The sequence below is a fragment of the Prionailurus viverrinus genome, chromosome D1 (genome assembly GCF_022837055.1).
Source record: "Prionailurus viverrinus isolate Anna chromosome D1, UM_Priviv_1.0, whole genome shotgun sequence".
Classification (NCBI taxonomy): Eukaryota; Metazoa; Chordata; class Mammalia; order Carnivora; family Felidae; genus Prionailurus; species Prionailurus viverrinus.
The window spans coordinates 97,960,990-97,976,497 of NC_062570.1; the positions used below are offsets into that span (position 1 = coordinate 97,960,990).

The following is a 15,508-nucleotide window of genomic DNA, read 5'->3' on the forward strand; positions in this document are numbered from 1 at the left end:
TCAGGTGGAGCCCTGAGCTCCCCAGTGCGGACTTGAAGTCCCAGCAGATTCAGACCAGGGCCATCTGGGAGGAGAGCCCGCCTGGCCCTGGGCATGGCTCTGTGACAGGGAGGACAGGGACTGCGTGACCAGCTGCTGAGTGCCATGAGAACCTCAGAGAACAGCTTGGCTTGTAAACTGTCGGGAGCCAGAGCAGGAGCAGACCTAGGTGTTGGGGAGGGACGGCTCGGATAGGATTTCCCATCGGGAGTGCAGCAGGTAGCAAACTCTGACGCCTTGGGGGTGAGTTCAGAGCAGGGTTCCCTGCGATCACTCCGCCTGCTGCCCTTCCCACGGAGCATCCATTCTGGTGTCCAACCCCCCATCCTCTCCCTTCCTCTCCTCCACCCACCCTCCACTCATCTGTGTGTGCATTAGATTGTCCCCCCCACTCATCCCCTCGTCACGCCGCCATCCGTCTGCCCATCCATCCAGCCGTCTGCACATCCGGCCATCCTTCCACACATCTGTTGACTTCTCTCTCAATAGGTACGGTGATAATAATAAAAATTACAGTGGCTGATGTTTCTTCAGGCCTCCTTCGTGTCAGCCACGGTTTCCCCGGTATACCTTAGGCCTGGCAACAAGCTAAAAGGGAAGTTCTAGTATTATTTCCATTTTAAAGGTAATAAAACTAAGGCCCGAAGAGAATGATTCGTTTGCCCACCGTCACACAGCCAGAAGACAAGGGGATACTAGAGCTTAGGTGGAACCCAAGACATCTGGCTCCAGAGCCCTCGCTGCTAACCACAGTGCTAAATGGCCTTCCAGATACCACTCAACACCATCCAGCCAGCCTCCTGTCTTTTTAGCCATCCTCCCACCCATTAACCTCCCAGCCCCAACCTCTTTATATGCCCCCACCTATCCTCTCCGCTCTTACCCACCTTCATTCCCAACCAGTCTCTCCATTTCCTCGTCTGCTGTGCCGTGTACCCGCAAATCCACCCATCCACTCGCCAAGTCTTTTTTTTTTTTTTTTTTGCACTACCTACCCGCCCGTCCACCCAACAGCCATTTACTAAGTCCCTTCTCTGCTTAAGACTAAGAGATGCTTAGTCTCCGACATCAAAGGGCTCAGTTACTCTTTGGGGAGGCACATTGAGATAAAACAGTGGGGTAACCCAATGGGATATGTGCTAAGGGAGAAGGAAGCCCAGGAAGCTAAGGTGCATGGGGAAAAGGGCCCTGCCTGGAAAAATCCAGGAAGAATCCCCGAGGATCTGGAGACTGATTTGGATGGGTCACAATGATCCAGGTGGGAGAGATGAGAAATGGCCTTCCAGGCAGAAGGCTCCTTCTTTGCAAAGGACGATAGTCACCTGGTAGATGGTTCCAGTAGATCGCAGGAGACAGTGCTTGCCCAGCCCTGGGCAGCCCCCTCTGAGTTCGTCAGTGGGATGAGGATAGGTCTAGTCAGGGGCCGGCCACAGTAGGGCTGTGGGCCAACATCCGAGCTGAGAATCGGGGCAGCTCTCTGGAAGAGAAATCCCAAGTCCAGGGTTCCTTTAAGACCCACTTGCTGTCTGGCTTCCCCCAGAGCCATCCCACGTTTGCTATTCTGCGCACTTTCTGTGTATTTGCAAGTTCTGATTGAACAAACACTAGCTGGGGCACAGTGAACCCAAATAATTGTGTGCCTGTCAACGGTACGTGTTAATTGGAGAGTTGTAAAGTCCGCGGGACGGGTCACAAGGGAGCAGCCAATTACTCCGTGTACCTATTTGAAAGGCTCCCGCTCCCGGAATCCTGACTGGCATTAGAACACTCGTATTGGTCCGTGCTATTGATTTTCCTCCCGCCTCAGTTGATGGGCTCGTTAATTGACAATTACCTTTTTCCCTGTGTTGGGAGAATTGACCACAGGGACCTGAAGTGTTCAGTTTCATTGGAGCTGAGCCTGTACCTGTTTAACCTGTAACGAGTCCCAACAGCCAACTCTGGGGAGCTGGGGCCTCCCAGGAGGAAACAAGGATGTTGGGTGGGGGTGAACCTGGGTCCTAATGGGAGCAGACTCTGACGTCGAGCCTGCTGGGGCCTGGACAACAAGGGCTCACGGAGCGAGGGTGGACCTGGGTGAGACTGGGCCGAGCCTGGGGCTAATATGCAAAGCTCCCAATGGGACCGATTCACATCTGGCTCCAGTGGGCAGTGAAGGAAGGAACGACTGTTTGCTGAGCAACTACTATGTTCCAGGCACTTTTTTTCTAATCGGAGCCCCCCCACCCCGCATCAACTTTTAATACTACAGATATGCTATATATCTGTTTATATATTGTATGAGTGCTTTATACATTAAAAAGTAAGATTTTTTTGTAACCCCCCCCCCCCGGAAGCAATTGTTGCGCCCTGAGTGGGGGGGGACATTGTCTCTCTGAAAATGTATGGTACAGAGAAACTAAGGCAGGAGCCTTGGTAGGGGTGGGGTCCCACTACTCCAGATACTTTGGGTCTGGATAATGAACCGTGATCAAGGGTGAAGTCTTAGGCACTAAACTTGGGTTCAAATCTCTGCTCTGCCACTTACCGTTTGACTTAACTTCTCTGAATCTCAGTCTTTTTATCTGTTAAATGGAGCAATAGGACTTCTCCGACATCAATGAAGTAATGAATGCACGTGAAGCACTTAGCACATAGTAAGTTCTCAACAAATTGTAGCATCTGTTGTAGTCATTACTTCCAGAACCCCACTGGCTAGGGGGACAGAAGTTCCCGGCGTGTCCTTTGCTCATCAGGGGCATGGGCCATGTCTTACTGGTCACAGTGACCCCAGCCCTGGCCCTTGCTCCCATGTGGACTGTCAAACAGTTTCACTCTGGCTCTGAGCAGGCCGAGCCGCAGGAACCGGGTCAGGGACACAACAGCCACGGCCGATCAGCACCTGGGGGCCACGTGTTCCTCTGGGAACACCATGTCCCGCCACCAAGAGGAAATTGCTGTTTTAGCCTCTGCAGATGTCTGAGCGACTTCAGAGACTTCCTTAAACTCCTGCCTCTCTTAAGTGGCCCTGCCAGCCCCTGCCCGAGGCTGACCCGAGGTGCCCAGGTCTGACGTGTTTTGCTTGGATGAGGGAAAACCTCCCAGACCGGCCTGGAGGTCAGAGTCGCTGGCGGGGCATCAGGAGCTGACCTTCCTAGCGGGCCACGCCCCTCAAGCCAGGCCAGGGCCACATGTTACAAAACCTTCCCCTTGCAAAACCTTCCCCGGGGTTTTGCCGCTGGGAGGTAGCACGGTGGGTCTTGCCCGTTTTTGTTTTTGTTTTTGTTTTTGTTTTTGTTTTTTTTTAAGGGCTAAGGATTTTAAATTCAAATTCAGCGAAGAGGCACCGCCCCCCACCACTCGCCGCTGGCGGCTCCGAGGCTCTCCAGTCTCTTCTAGGTTTGTGAGTTTCGTGTTTCCCCACGGCCTGCACGGAAACCCACCTTATCACACGCCGATCCGCCAGGCACGAGTCCCCGGACTTCGCTTGGTCTGGTGCGCTGGTTTCCAATTATTTTTAAGCTCTCTATCCCTTTCTCCAAAGGAAAACTATGCGGAAGCCCGAGTTATATGGCAGAGGAGCAAGTAACTGCAACAGGGAACAGGAACAGAAGTTAGCCCCCGAGTGAATGTCCCCCGATCTCTTCCCCTCCCACGCTCCTTGCCTTCTAGACAGCCCTCCAGGCGCTCTGCTCTGGGCCGGCCATCCCTATAGCTGGTGAGAGAGACAGAAAAGCAGAAAAAGCCCGAAACCTGGTCGCTCTCCTCCCTTCCCGCCCCCCCCCCCAATCCGGAAGCCCCAGGGCACAAAGGGGAATTTACCAGTTGGTGGTGAGAGGGGTTCAGACCCCAGCCCAGCACTCGCTAGCTGGGTGACCAGGGACAACTGTCTTCACCTCTCTGAGCCTCCTCCGCTTAGTCATCTAGAAAACAAGGAAGAGAACCACGGCCGCCCGCCTCTCGGCTTTGCCAGGAGAACAGGATGAATTTGTGAACGTAAAAACAAACCCTGAAAGGCTGTCCCAAGAATTGGAAAAACACCTCGAGGAGTTTTGTGTCTTTTTTTTTTTTTTAAGGTTACAAATAGCAGAAGCAGCCCCTCCATGAACTGTTAAGGAAGGCAAGCCGGAAAATCCAAACGACTTACGTTTTACTTGGCGGTGGGGCGGGAGGTGGGGGGGGGGGGGGAAGCACTAGTGTCCGCCCCCACCCCCAGCCCCCTCTCCGTGGAGCAGACCTTGCTCTGTGCTCTCCTCTGAACATTTAGTTCTCTGGGCCTAAAATCACTGAGTTTTCAAACTGTTCCTGTTGTGGTTTGCTCTGTGAAGGCTGTTTCTGCAGAAGAGCGGTTTCAGCCCCTGGGTCTGCAGCGCGGAAGCCCCTCAGAAGCTTTGGTGGGGGTCGGGACGGGATGGGGGGAGGGCACACGACTACCACCAGCACCAGGTTTCGGTATTGCCCGAGGGCATCCTCCCCTGGAGGCCCTTCCGTGACACCAGCCTCCCCGGGGGAGGTGACAGTGGGGAGGCAAAGGGCCCTCATTGTGCTGAGGGGGAGGGATTGACGTCCCCCTGGCAAGGGTCCTGGGAGACCCGTATGAGGCCTGGCTTTGTTCTCATGCCAATCACCGTGAAGGAGGCTGGGAGAAGGGCCCTGCGGGGTAACCCTGGAGCCCCCGCACTGCCTAGGAACCAGCAGAAGGACGCCAGCGGGGCCAGACGGAAGCACTTTGTTTTTGCGATTTGGAAGGGAGGATCCCAACAGGAAACCAGTGACTGAGGAGTCTCCTGTTGCCAGGGCCTGTGCCAGGCTCCTTCCATGGCAGCTCACTGTATCCTCGAATGACTCCGTAGGGCAGGCACTACAGCCCTCTTCTCCGGATGGGGCAGCTGAGGCTCAGAGGAGTTAAGTGAGCCAGCTAAGACCTTCCCCCACCCAGTTAACGACCATGGTGGAGGCAGGATGGTCAGCAGCATAGAGTGAGCTGGCGGGGAGAGGGCAGAGGGAAGGAGACTTCCCAGGAGCTGTGCAGGCCTCAGAATTCATGTGGCCCCCCCCCCGGGTCAAGGTGATGTGCGCCAGTTGGCTGATCTGTCTGGGGGGGGGGGGGGGCACCAGCCAGCCAGCCGACCCTGGCTTACCGGGCCCATGCTGGGGGGATGGCTTGGCGAAGACCGAGATGAATAAGACTGGGCCTGATCTTCAAGCCCAGCACGGTCTGCACGACCAAGCAGGCCACGGGCATAAGCGTAAGGCAGAGTGACCACTGTCATTATAGAGGGGTGCGTGGGAAGGGCTGTGGGCCGGAGGACGGTCACCAGCGGGATCAGAGGAGGCCGCTGGAGCCCGGCCATGAGAAAGAAGGGGAGAAGGAGTGCTGCTGTGCTCTAGCAGAGCTCCAGCCCACGGGATCGTGGGCCACATGGTATGTTACTGCTTGCGTTTCACACGGGCCCTGCTAGATGGGAGGTTTCCAGCTGGTTCTTTCAGTCTGCTCTCGGCCACGGTGTGGTCTTTTCCTTCATGCCGCCACCATCACTCTAGACGCCTAGGGCCCCCCACCTTCTGGTTGGGGGAAGGTTGGGACTCGGAGTTACCCACCCATCCAGGTAGGTTGGAGGAGGGCTGGGCAGTGTCTGGGCACAAGGGCATCACTCCGGACCAGATGCTTGGTCAGTGACCTCTGAGCCCGTCCTCGGTGGTTCACACAGACAGTGATGGGAAAGGAAACTCGGGGCTCATGTGACCTCCCCGAGGCCCCCTGATGCTGATGACAGCCTCCCTGCTCCCGCTGGGGCTCAGGGTGTCTCCATAACCCAGTCTCCTTGGTCGTTCCTTTCTCCCTCCTGTCTCTTCTCACCTCACTCTGCAAGGATGCATCCCAAAGCGGTAGAGAGCCAGGACTCTGGAGCCCAGCCTACTGGGCTCCAGAGCCCCGGCTCTGAACTAGAGCTGTTTGCCTTGAGGCAAGTGACTTAACCTCCGCCTCGATTTCCTCATCTGTAAAGTGGGGTTAAGAATAGGGCTTACCTCTTTGGCTCGCTGGGAGGATTCGTGCCAAAGCACATGCTTTTTCTGAGACTCCACACTGGCCTCCAGGAGATGAAATGCCACACCGGTTATCCTCAGGGAATCCTCAGCGGGGGTGGGGTGGGGGAGTGACGGTGTGATTCAGGCAGACGATGGTCACTGCAAAGTAGGGGTCCAGGACGCAGGTGAGGTGAACGGTCAGAGGAGAGAGCAGTCCTGTTGGAGAGTTTAAAATCTAAATTCTGGAATGGAGAAGAAGCAAAGAAAAAAAAGTGAGGGATAAGTGTAGCATCTAACCCGGCATCAGGGCAAATAATGTGGGATCGGACAGGGAGCGATGGACGATGAGGGAAGGCACTCCAGGTGGAGGGTCCTGGCTGGGCGAAAGCACGGTGGCAGGGAGGCACGAGGTGATACACGGTGGATGTCGAGAGCGGGTCTGTGAAGGCACATCCGTGAAGCCAGACGCCTCGCCGGGGGCCCGCAGGGCTGATCTCAGGCGGTCCTTACACTAACCCCGTGAGTCCTGTTATTATCTGTGTTTTATAGATGAGGAAACTGAGGAAGCTCGAGGTGGGGAGCTCTTTGCCCAAGATCACTCGTTAAATGGTGTCTCTGCACCCTGAGTTCATCCATCTGTCTGCAGAGTTGGGAACTTGCCCAGTGCCCCATGCTGTTACCCAGGCAATGGGAGAAGAGTCACGGAGAAATGACGGGGAAGCTGGTTCAAGGCCAGGAGGAGGTCCTGGACAGCTCCACATGGGGGTTTCAGCTTCACCCTCCTTAGGAAGGCCGGTCACCCACAGGGGCCTCACACGTGTAGGGGTGTCCCCAGACACCTAGAGTCTCAGCCGTGGGCTTTTTATATTTCTGGTTTTATGCTCCAAGACTTTGTCAGAGGCTGAATTCTGTGTTCTACTCAGCTCCCAGTTCCTACCTGCCAGGAGGAAATTTTTCCGTGGGCCCGTGTTCTCATCTGCACAGCTCACTGTCAGCATGGCGGGTATCATCCTGGTGACTCCAGCATAAATCAAGGCTTCCCTGTGTTCCAGATGTCCGCTTTCTCTTCTTCGGTGGGTCCACAATATTTCAGAGGAGCAGTTTTCAACCCCGGGTGCCAGTGAGAATTAACCGAGAGCTTTAAAAAATTCCAATGCCCTGGGCTTGCGGTCTATATGAAGGCCCAGAGGTGAGGCATTTTCAAAGCTCCTCAAGGTTGAAAAGCCCTGCTTTGGAGAAATCTGCTGGAAAAGTCTGCGGCCCCTCTCAGCACGGCTGGGGGTTTCCTCCGCTCACATCAGCATAATCCACCTTATTAAAGCCTGCGAAACACAAATCAAAAGGTTCCTGCTGGCCAGAGAATGGGTCTTTGGAAAACGGAGCTGAGGTGTCCTGGGGCGAGTTCTAACTGTGCCCGGGGCCAGTCCAGCCATTGTGACTTCAGAGCCACCCTGTACCCGCGTAGTTCAACGCCTGTTCGGCCAAGATAGCCAAGGCCCCGCGGAGACTTTTATTGTCCATTTTATATTGTCGAGCGGCAGCCTTAGATGCTTGTGGTCATAATTTTGAAATATTAAATTACACTGAGCATTAAGGGCTATGTTTTCTGTTAGAAGACAAGTTAATTGGCGCTCTTAATCTTTAATTTTGAGATTTAAGCCGGTTTCCCATTTAGCTCTAATTGGTAGTGTTCCGACGGCCCTCGCTGACCCCAGAAGCCTTTGATATGCTTTAGGAATCCTTTTATGGAAGCCCCTTTTTCTTCTGCCCTGCACATTTAATAGATTTGTATTTCCTCCGTCATCTTTCCTTCTGTGGAGATATTTTAAAATCGCACCGTGTGTCTGCCTCCTCTCCAGCAAATGTTTTTTTATAGCGATCGGCAAAAGACGATTAATTGCCCCCATTCACACCCGCCTCTTACTCGCCGCGTTCCATTTTCATACGGAGATGTTTAATCCTTTCTTCCGCAGCCAGGCTGGATTTGTCGGTAAATGCTTGTGCTCTCCAAGTGATGTTTCTGGAATAGACCTTAAGAGAGCATCTACTCCAATCACTCTATTTTACAGATAATAATCTCACCATAATAATGCTTTATGTGTCAGGGGAGAGCACTCATGGTGAGGATACGGCTGAGGGTGGTAATGAGCCCTTCGTCCCTGGAGGTGTTCAAGCACAGTTTGGAAGCGGCTTGCCGGGCGTATTTTAGAGGCGAATACAGCATAAGAACTGAGAGGTTTTAGCGTCTCCTGGCTTGGGTTTAAATCCCTGCTGCTTACTGGTCCCGTGGCCTTGGGCGGCTTATCAGCCATTCTGAGCCTCTCTTTCCTACTCTATAAAATGGAGTTAATAACAATACTTAGCACATAAAGTTACAGTAGAACCGAGTGAAATAATACCTGGCCCTTAGTGAGCACTTAATAAGTGTGGGTTATTGTTATTAAGTGTTATAGATGGCAGCCGGACTTCAGGAGTGGGAGAGCAGCGAGAACAGGGAAGCAATTGTCATAAAGACCTTTCCATCATCCTCAATCCCCAGAACTCAGTCACCCACTAGCCTTTCCAAAGTGCCGTCACATCTGGAACCTCGGTGTACCCTCACGGTTGTCCTTTATCCAGACGACATTACAGTGTCGGGAACGGGAGGCTCAGAAAGGTGTAGTGAGTTGCCTAAGGTCACGCAGCATAAGGATAGAGCCCCTGGAATCCCAACTCGTCCGTCCCCCTCTCTACCCCCTGCTTCCACGGAGACAAAGCTCTTGTCTACCGGTTCCGTTATCCCTCTGGTTTATCATGAGGATGTATCTTAATATCGCAGGACGTTCCTGAGCGGGGTGGGCATGCTTCTGGCCTGCCCAGGTTCTCACCGTGAGGGTGCCGCTCGCCAATTCAAATGCAAGACTTGGAACTGTTTCTTTTACTCCCAAGTATGTAGGGCAATCAAGCAGTCCGGTAATAATCATACATAATGTCGGATACTCCTAATGTACTTGTTTCGTGTGGCACTCTTAGAATTTTAATTTGATACAAGGAACATTATTACTCCATATTCATTAAGTCGCGTGGTAACCTCTTTTAAAAACCCCTTTTCCAGCCATAATAGAAGACAATTTTACATGAGGAAAGTCATTTGGGAAAGAAGATCTGCTCGATAGGCTTTCCCCGAGCCTCGCCACAGCCTGGGCTGACCCCGCTGCATTCTTCCACACGGTTCCGGTCTCCCCGTGCCGCGGTTTAACAATATGAAGTACCAAAGGCCGTTTACACCGTGGGCCCATGGACCCATCTCGTAGGAGGGCGTTCCACCGGCCCAGCTCACTGCTCAGCTCCCGAGAGCGTCCCCTGGCAGAGGCCCCGTGTAGTCAGCCTTTTGCATCAATGTTATGTTCCCAGGAAGCCTCAAGGCTCCCAATCAGGACAGTGAGAATCAGAGGAAAGAAGGGAACAGGTTGGGGTGGGGAGATCCCGACTCTCCTTAAAGACGTACACACTCTAAGAGTCGGGCTGGAGAAGTTGGAACATGGATGAAAGCGGGCCACCTTACCTTACGAGGTAGCCCGTCTAGAGACGCCGAAATCCACCAACATCCCCCAAGCCGGGGGCGGGGAGGGGGGTCCCACCCTGTCTCTACACTGGGCAGCCCCCGGTTTTGTTTTCCAAGTTGGCTCTGCACAGAACTTTCATGTGAAGAAGGCACTTGGAGCCCAGGCATCCTGAACCTGTCTTACCCCCCCCCCCCCCCCCCCCGTGTTTTGCGGATCAGGACACCAAGGTCCAGGAAAGGACGGGGTTTTATTCCAGCCGTGTGGCTGAGTTGGCATGAGAATTGAATTCTAACCCGGCTGCGGCACACGCTCTCGATTGCATTTGCCCTGCGGTAACACCAACACCGTAACATCCTTCCCCTGATCTTGGGGGGCCGATACTATTTACTGCGTCCTGACGCCATGCCAGAAACTTGTTCTGGACAGCACGCACCCTCCCTTGTAAGGCTGACGGCAATTCCACATGGCAGCTATAGCTGTCCCCGTCCTGCGGGTGAGGTCACTGGGCTCTGGGAGGTGAAGCTCTCGTGCGTGGTCAGCCAGGGCGTGGCTGAGCTGCGCTTGAATCCAGGCCACTGCTGGGATCCCAGCCTCTGCCCTTCATCCCTGTGCTTTACTGCCTGGAACCAATCGCCTGGAGCCTCCATTTACTACTCTGTGAAAGCAAGTGCCTCATTCCCGTCCAGCCCAATTTACACTCGAGGTTCAAGTCGAAGGGATATAAAAATTCTTGGCCACATCAAAAGTGCTGTAAAAATGCACAACTCGATACTGATGCCATTATAAAATGTGGGCAAATTATTTGGTTTGGGGCCTTTTTGCTAATGCGCTAAAGATTCTGGCAGGAAAAAGGGGTCTTTGCTCAACAGTGTATGAGGCATTATGGGTTTATTCATTCAAAAACTTTTATTTAGAACCCTTTCTGGGTTCAACATTGGCTCAGGCACCAGGGTTTCAGAGACCAATCAAACCAGTCCCAAGCATCTTGAGGGTTGGGTAGATGCCCAACCAAGATGCCCAAGCATCTTGAGGGTTGGGCATCTTGAGGGTCCTTGGAGTTTGCCAAGAGATAAAGCAGTGATTACATTCCAGGGAGGAATGATCTGGAAGCCTACAAGGGCACCGAGGGGGCCTAGACCAAGTGTGCTGGCCAAGAACGCAGGCTCTGCTCTAGATTGCCTTGAATCCACATCCTTGTTCTTCACTTACTAACTGTGTACCCTTGGGCCGTATCCTTGGCCTCCCTGTGCCCGAGCTTTATCTTCTATAAAATGGGAATTATGAGAGGCGGTAACAGAGTCCTACCTCAAAGGATTGCTATAAATATTTCATGAGCCAGGGACTCTTTGGAAGTCTGATAAAGACTAGAGACTCCTGGGAATATTGTTTTTCAATGCATCCAATAAAAATATATTGGATTAGAAGGTGCACTAATTACATTAAAAATAGTATCAAAATATTAAAACCACAAATTTATAATTTAGCACGATATGTGCTTCTTTATTAAAGCATTCAATAATAAGATCCAGAGGCAGGTCTAATAAGCACCATAATTTCGAGGCAGTGATAGGCGTAAGTGGTATCTCAAGGCATCTGCACCTATACAACGTGAGAGGAATTTATATGTGATTTCTAGAGGTGACGCACAACTAAAGGAAATACTCAACTCAGTCGACATCAAGTGAACGCAGAGCTGTGATTTTTTCTTATTCCCTTCCAAGTTCTCTGACCCCCTGAATTCTATCCAGATGATCCTCTGGAGGCCCGTGGACCCAGGTGGCTAAGTCCTGCCCCTAGGGAGACCCTCTGGTGAAGGGAAGGACGGGGCATGAGGCTGACGGGCTGGGCAGGAGCAGCCGCGGTGGGCTCAGGAAGGAGACCTGCCCTCGCGAAGCTGCCGTGTAGGTGGGGAGCCCTGAGGTCAAAGCGGTTGCCCCGTGCGGTGTCTTGGAATTGAGTTGCGCCGGTTGAGTAATGACGTGCCAAGACTAAGCTTGGGCGTTTCCAGAAACTCATGCACCTGCGTCATCCTCCACTTGTAAGAACTACGTGCTGGTTAAAGGCGGGCTCTGCCAGGGGCGTCTGCGTGGCTCAGCCTGCTGAGCTTCCGACTCTCGATTTCGGCTCAGGCCACGATCTCATGGTTTGTGGGTTCGAGCACCCAAGCCTCAGCCAGGTGCACTCACGGGGTAAGTGCTCTGTGAGCATCAGGTACTCTTGTCCTTGTCATTTGCGACAGCACGGTTAGCACTGTAAAATGCCATCAGGTTGGGAACCCAGAATGAGCCCCTCGTAGACGGTATAGCCCCAAGGTTCAGACACAGGCTGGGGCTCGAGACCACCTGCTTGAAACCAGGCTCTGCCTCTAACTGGCTGTGTAACTGTGAATGGTGTTCAGCCTCTCTGGGCCTCAGTGTCTGTCCTCCATAGAACCAGAAAAATAATATCATCAACTTCACAGTGTGGTTGCCAAGACTGAAGGATGTATGTAAAAGGCTTAGAGGGGCGCCTGGCTGGCTCCATCGGTTAAGCGTCCGACTGCGGCTCAGGTCATGATCTCACGGTTTGCGGGTTCGAGCCCCGCGTCGGGCTCTGTGCTGACAGCTCGGAGCCTGGAGCCTGCTTCGGATTCTGTGTCTCCTTCTCTCTCTGCCCCTCCCCTGCTCGTGCTCTGTCTCTCTCTTTCTCCCTCAAGATAAATAAGCATTTAAAAATGGGCTTTTTTACTTAAAAAATAAAAATAAAAAATAAAATGCTTAGAATGATCGCAGGCTCATGTTAGATGCTCATCTGTTAGCCCCATTATTAGCATTGATACTTATTGCCCAGTGAGTGAACCTAGCAGCCCCTAACACCTATACTTTGCTATTTCCTAAAATCCGATAAACTTCGTTAAAAGTCTAGGAAGGCACTTAACAAGCTCAGTTACTTCTTCTATGGAATAATTTATCGGCCAGAGCCACGGTCACAGATCAGAGAACCTGAGAAGGTTTTTGGAGCAGTGAAAAACCCACGTATACTATGCCCATCATATACCACTTACGTTCCCTTATTCGATCCTCACCGGGGCCTCTCCGAAGAGTTCCCATAATCCCCATGTTACCGATGAACAAATTGGAGGTTCAGAGAGGAGAGGAGATGAGCCCAGGTTTGAATCGCTGAGTGACAGAGCTAGAATTGGAACCCAGTTCCGTCCTACCCCCCCCCCCCCCGGAAGTCTCAGCGGCAAGGACTATTTCCTGCTGAGCCGGAAGGGTGAGGCCCGTCCGCCTGAAGCCAGCCTCCTTGATCCCCACGCTGTGGTCCCTGTGGGTCCAACAAAGCTGACAGCAGCCAGCATGTTTGCTCTGTGCAAACGAGCTGTGTGCGTTTATCTCATGGGCACTGAGCTGTAGCCTTCCTGCTTGATGCCTGAATTTGTAATGCATCACGGCCCTGCGGGAAGAGCGCGGGTCCCCTTCTTCTCGAGCTGTGCAGCCCTCAGGAGTTAGGGATGGCGGACGGAGCTTCAGCAGCTGCCAGGCATTGTACCCAGAGCCGCCATCGTGACCCTGGATCACGTGTCCACAGGCCCCATGGCTGGAACAAAGACCCGATGCCTGTTTCTCTTCCACTCCTCTTCCGTGGCAGTCGGGCGTGAGAGAAATGGGTGCTAGGCGCACAAGAGCGCCCCTGAGTTCTGGGAACCCAGACATCCACCTGTTCATTCCCTGAATGCACGTGCAGAGCACCTGCCGTGTTCTAGGCCCTGCAGATAAAGGGATGATAAGCAGTTCCTGGATATAAGAGCTGCCACTCGGGGAGACACACGTGTACGTACGCGTCTCCGTGGCCCTGGGACATAAGTGGGGGTGTTGCAGAGGGCCACGGGAGCCGAAAGAAGGGAGTGGCTACTTCTCCCTGGGGTGAGGCTTGGACGGAACCAGGGAAAACCTTCAAAGGATATGCCATAGAAAACCACGTAGGTGTGCACCAGGCAGAGACATGGAGGCGGCCGAGGATGGAGTGGACCAGGACCGCCACTTAGCAGTCACCTCCCAGTGCCGGGCGGGCTCTCCATCAGGCAACTGACCTGCTGTCTCTCACCTCATCGCCACAGCCATCTGATGGGGGCAGGCCTCAGCGTCCTCATCAACCGTGGAGGGAATGAGGCTCGGAGATGTGGAGGTACTTGCCCAAGGTCATGGCGCTGGGAGTGAGGGGTGGAGCCGGGGTGCCCCACTCCAGGCTGACTCCAGGGCTTGTGTCGTTCATACTGAGCCCTGCCAAAGGTGACCCACGGGCAAAGGCCCAAAGGAGGGAAAGGGTCTGAGACACTCAGAATAGGAAGCTGGAGCGTAGAAGCTCACCAGGATGGTGAAAGGGTATTGGAACCAGAGGACAGGGCCTTGAGTGTCGAATCCTAGAGAATGTCCTGTGTTGCTGGGGTCAGTCGTAACGAATGGTCGCTGATGAATCCCTTCTCCCCGTACCCACATCCTTGATGTGGATTCTTCGAAGAGATGAAGTCTATTTCCCCACCCCTTGAATGCGGGTTGACCGGTGACTGCTCTGGCTAATAGAATATGGTGGCAGTGATCTTGTGGGAGTCCCAGGGCCTTCAAGAGGTATGCGGCTTCCCGTTACGGCCTCTGCTGCCCACAGACTCCGCTCGAGGAAGCCGGGGTTGGGCTCCTTAAGGACTAGAGGCCACGTGGAGAGAGACGCCCTCCCCCTGCCACCTCAGCCATCTCAACCGAAGCACCTTGAGTCACCGGACACGTCCAAGAGCCCATCCTGGATCTTGGTCCCAAACCATCGTATGAATGCAGCCACGCAAGAATGACTCCAGATGACCTTTGGTAGAGCCACTGCGCCCAGCCCAGACTGCAGGATCACGAGCAAATATATGGCTGGCTACCCCTGAATTTAGTACAACGACCTGAACTCCTCCCAGCCCAGCGATCTTGGAAACATCCCTCTATGTGGAGGGCAAGCATGCGAAGGCCGGATCTGAACCTAGGGACCCATCACATCTCAACCGCAGGGACAGCTGGGTTCTCCTTTGGAAGCTGGAACCAAACGGCCTCCCCTCCTTGGTTGATCGTTTGTTTTACTGCCATTTCTGCCTCCATACTGATGGCGGAGGCAGCTGCCAAAATAAACTAGGGCAGGCCTCACAGCCAGAAAACACCAACTGCCTGGATGTCTTCGCTTGTCTGTTTGCATACCTTTCTTTTTATTCGTGTAGACTCTCCCCTTGGGGACTCGGGGTCACTGGGGAGTGGACTCTGTCTCAGAGACAGGCGCCGAGCCCTTAATATACACCAGGCACTTTGATGGACACCATGATGATTATGCAGCTACTATTATTTATGGATTCCGACCGTGTGCCTGAGACGTTTACCTACTGTACCTTTAATCCTCGTAGTGATGCTGAAGACTGGTGCTGTTGCCTCGTTTCACTCGGGAGCTGTAAAATCCAGGGGGGCTAAGTGATTTGCTGGTAGGTGGCAAAGCTGGACTTTGGACCCACATCGTCCAGCCCCAGAGCAAGAGCTATTCCATGCCACACGCCGTTTCCTTTCCAAGAAAGGAAAAATCTGGCAACCGAGAGACCAAGCGACGGGAATATCAGGCTTGAGTGAGCGTGACTGAGCAGGAAAAGGACACAGAGTAAGTAGTCTGTGTATTGCAAAAGATGACTCTCTTTTCGGGGCACCTGGGTGGCTCAGTCGGTTAAGCGTCCGACTTCGGCTCAGTCGGCTTCGTGATCTCGCGGTCTGCGAGTTCGAGCCCCGCATCGGGCTCTGTGCTGACAGCTCGGAGCCTGGAGCCTGCTTCGGATTCTGTGTCTCCCTCTCTCGCTGCCCCTCCCCTGACTCACACTCTGTCTCTCTCTCCCTCTCAAAAATAAATAAACATTAAGAAATAAA

At 53.4% G+C, this 15,508-nt stretch overlaps 1 long non-coding RNA gene across 1 annotated transcript; it reads right to left on the reverse strand.

The window, feature by feature from the left end:
- Positions 1-443: 443 nt before the first annotated feature.
- LOC125146853 (uncharacterized) lies at positions 444-4,108 on the reverse strand. The gene is made up of 4 exons (XR_007144905.1): positions 3,841-4,108; positions 3,462-3,607; positions 1,362-1,516; positions 444-627 (listed from the first exon to the last, which is right to left on the reverse strand). It is a non-coding gene; the product is annotated as an uncharacterized LOC125146853 (long non-coding RNA).
- Between the last annotated feature and the right edge of the window lie 11,400 nt (positions 4,109-15,508).